The sequence below is a fragment of the Adiantum capillus-veneris genome, chromosome 4 (genome assembly GCF_014529385.1).
Source record: "Adiantum capillus-veneris isolate H3 chromosome 4, ASM1452938v2, whole genome shotgun sequence".
Taxonomy (NCBI): domain Eukaryota; kingdom Viridiplantae; phylum Streptophyta; class Polypodiopsida; order Polypodiales; family Pteridaceae; genus Adiantum; species Adiantum capillus-veneris.
Window position 1 is genome coordinate 67,752,680 of NC_140934.1, and position 4,013 is coordinate 67,756,692.

Here is a 4,013-nt window from a genome sequence, read left to right on the forward strand (position 1 = left end):
AGCTCTCTACCTGCCCAACCCTTTCCCTCTCTCTTCCCCACCCCAAACATACCCTGCCGCCCCTCGCCCAACCCCAACCCTCACCCATTGCCCACCTCTTCCCCTCTCATCTTGCTCCCCATCCTCGGCCTCGGCTTGCCATGCTCACCCTACTATTCCTTACCCTGTGCTTGCTTGCCCACAATCTCTCTCTCTCTCTCTACATTCGCCCATCACGGATCTTTCTACTTGCCCCATAATGCAAACCCGTCACCCTCTTTCTCTCTCCACCCGCCTCACCCCACTTGCTCTCTCAAATTGCCAATAACCCAACCCTATCGCCCTCTTTCTCTCTCCACTCTCTCGCTTTTGCTCGCCCCATACCCCCTTGCCTACACCGTCTTTCTCTCCCATGTTGACCAACCTGCTTTCTTTATCAACTCGCCCCTTGCCTAGCCGCTTGATGCCCTCTCGCACATTTTCCTTCCACCCATAACCGACCGCACCCTCACCCTCACCGCTTGTGCACTCTCTCCCTCTTGTCGCTCCCTTTTATCTCTCTCTAGCTGCCTTGATCTCTCCTTACTCACCCTCAATTACTCTCTCTCTCTCTCTCTACTCACCTCAGTTACTCAAGCTCAATTACTCTCTCTCTCTCTCTCTCTCTCTCTCTCTCTCTCTCTCTCTCCTCGTCTCAGTTACTCGAACTCAATTACTTTCTCTCTCTACTCGTCTTGCCTTACTTTCTCTCTTTCTCTACTGGACTCGCCCTCAATTACTCACTCTCTACTCGATTGCGACTCAGTTACTCGCCCTCAATTACTCTCTCTATACTCGACCAGCCTTACTTTCTCTTGTGGTGCGCACATGGTGCGGCCACTAGAGGCGTTCGGCGGTTTTTAATTATGCTGGCCCACTAAATTTTGTACCATAGTGTAACGATTGGCAAACGCAGCCAACACAATGAAAGCCCCCCCCCTTCAATGCGTTTGCAACGGCCAGGCAATCCAGCGACTCTCTTTTTTTGTTTTTGAGGCCACAGCTACTTTTGCAACCTTCCCAGCTTGCAAGGTAAGCGCCTCTTCTCCTCTCTCTCTCTCTCTCTCTCTCTCTCTCACACACACACACACAAACACACACAAACATATACACATACTCAACAGACAGGAAATTGCATAGCCTTTCTTTTATTCACACAAAAAAGTGCATTCATATACATATGCTGAACAAACAGGAAATTGCATAGCCTTTCTTTCATTCACACAAAGAATTTGCATTCATATATACACATGCTGAACAGACAAGACAGGAATTGCATTGCCTTTCTTTTATCACACAAAAAAATGCATTGCCTTTCAATATGTTTTTCATTCATAAGCTCTTGTTCGTCAAAATTTTCCTTCAAATGGTCTCGTTCGCCATGTAATGGTTTTGAGTGGCGAATTGGGTCATGGCTTCACGTGGGTATACGGATGGAATTGACATAACTAGTCCAAAAATTCATTGGATGTTCGTTATTAGTATTGATTTGTCGGTGTCAAACATCCTCTTTTGCAATATGTCTTCTCCACCGCTGGTATGCGACGAGCTAGGCAAGGGGAGGGTGGTAAGCCTGCTAGGCCCTCTTGGCCAATGCATATGCAATGGGCACCATTTGGAGATGAAAGCGAGGAATACGTTCCTCTTTCCAAGGACGCTACACCTTTTGTGCAGGATTCCTACGTCGATTTAATGGAGGAGGCTATGCTTACGCCTCTTTCAATTGGGAAAAACCGATCCAAGATAGAGATATCCTCGCAAGCATAGACACCAAGTGAGCATCCACAGGTCACAAATGCAATGAGTCAACCACCAGGGCAGAAACCACATGAAGCACACACAAGCAAAAAAGGGATAAAACCATCGGTGCAGACATCACAGGATGCAGACACATCCACAAAAGGGACGAAGTGCCAGAGAGCAACGACAGTTATATGGGATGACAAAAGCATGCATACTCTCCTACGACTCTATGAGGAGCAGTGGTCACACATCAAGAAGGGCAATTTTCACCCTAAAGATTGGGAAGATGTGGTCTTTGCTGTAAATCGGGAGATCACAGGTAGCTTCAACCCGGAGCATGCAAGAAACCTACAGACCCATAGATGGTGTGTTGAGATCGATGGTGGCTCAAGTCAAAATCCACAACCATATTTTTGTGGATTTGGACGGCGTATTTGGCAAGAAAGTGAAGCAACAAAAAAATCAAGCTTGGGCACAGTGGCCAAGGCGATGGGTGATGGGATAAAACAGATGTGTGAAATCTACGAGTGTGCAGAAGATAAGAAGACAAGCACCTTGTGAGAGTTTGATACTGCCAGGATGCTTCATGAGGAGAGACCCGCAAGGATCAGAGAGAAGGAAGAGACGAAGCGTCACCAAATCTTCTTGGAGATCGCAAAACTTATCTCTAAGAAGCCAGATCAGTAAGTTTATGTACACATCACCATAGTACAATCTCCTTTTACTTTGAGCACTAACACATGTCATTACATAGTAATTGATATAAATGACATGTTTACTTTTGTGCAGGTGAGGTCTTGCAGTTGTGTTTCATTGTGTCTTTACGTGTGCGTCCCTGCTCGTACTCAGGTATGTCTTAACCTACTTTGTAGTTTTGGTATTTGTTTGCTTGTCATTAATTTTCCAAATTAGTATGTTTATTTTCAATCATAGGATGGAAGAGTGGGTGCATCTCTTTGGGATGATGACATTACCGAGTGACAATACACTAGGCCTTGTGAGTGCATTGCATGATCAATGCTTGGAGGACAACAAATTCTTCATACTTATGTTTGCTTATGTATGGTTGTGTTGTGGGATGGCAAGGGTGCTCAAGTCAGTGGCATGGCATTTTGCACCAAGAGTATGGTGGTGTTTTCCTCGCCAACATACATTCTTTCGTAGTGTACACAGTGTGCTTTGGTCTTTGGCTCGCCTAGGAAATCAAGATCCCTATTGTTTTACATATCACATGTCTCGCAGATCCTTTCTTGTGCTACTAAACATGATTCGTCCTCTACTTCCCACAAGAGGAGTCAAGTTTGTTAGAGAGCCTATTTCTCCAGAGGCTACACTTTCTTGCGTACTCTGGTGGCTTGCACATGGACACTCCTCATGAAGCATGGCAATCTATTTGGCACGAGATCTCAATATCGATCTTGCTTTTGCGCCCACTGTGATAGGAGCCTGTTGTTTCCTACACAACTTTGTGCAAATCCGAGGCGAGACAGAGCCTCATGATCAGAGAGATCCACATCCCAACTCCGAAGAGCCACTTCATAATGATGGCGGGAGTCCTGGTCATTGCGAGATGGCCAGGCAAATAATGGCATCCTTATTCCACCATAGCAGCTTGAGGGTTCAAAACGTAGCAGTTCCAGATGTAGTAGGTTGTAAATTTAGTAATTGTTCTTATTTTTCAAACTGATCCTGTCTTTTGTTTCAACTAAGGTTTTAAGTATGTATCCATAAAGCTTATTATTAATTTCTTGAAGTTGTGTTTTACAGGGCTTGATGGTGATTTGAAGTCTGAGGATTGAGTCATGTTCTACATGGTTGTAGTTTTTGTCATGTGGATTGCTTTATGGCTGCAATGAGCAAAACCTCTATTTATGAAGCAGAGCGCCTCTATTTATGTACTGCTACTTACAGGGTTTTCATTATGGTTCTCAAGTGTTTTCATTTATGGCTAATGAGTAGCAATGCCGCGCGCTTCTATATCACAGTAAATGGTTCATTCTAATGTACTTAGAACAACTCAGTTTATGGCTGTCAGTCTCTTGTTTATGTGGTTGTCGGATATTGAAATCTTTTTTGTCATGCATTCGGTGAAATGTTATTAGGCATTTTCTGCTGGAAAAGGCTATCTTTCTGATGTTGGCAATGCGTGGTTTGTTGGTTCGCACATAAACTCCAGCAACAAACGGACGTGAACGGACAAACACATGTGCGCATAGGACGTGGCCGGACGTAACATGTGGTTTTTTCACCGA

The 4,013-nt window shown here is 44.9% G+C and overlaps 1 long non-coding RNA gene across 2 annotated transcripts; it reads left to right on the forward strand.

Moving 5' to 3' along the window:
• The first annotated feature begins 860 nt into the window (after positions 1-860).
• LOC147459340 (uncharacterized) lies at positions 861-3,756 on the forward strand. Of its 2 annotated transcripts, none has more exons than XR_015187724.1 (3): positions 861-1,050; positions 2,551-2,610; positions 3,529-3,756. It is a non-coding gene; the product is annotated as an uncharacterized LOC147459340 (long non-coding RNA). The 2 variants fall into 2 exon arrangements; XR_015187723.1 differs by lacking the exon at positions 861-1,050 and adding an exon at positions 1,115-2,444.
• Positions 3,757-4,013: the final 257 nt, after the last annotated feature.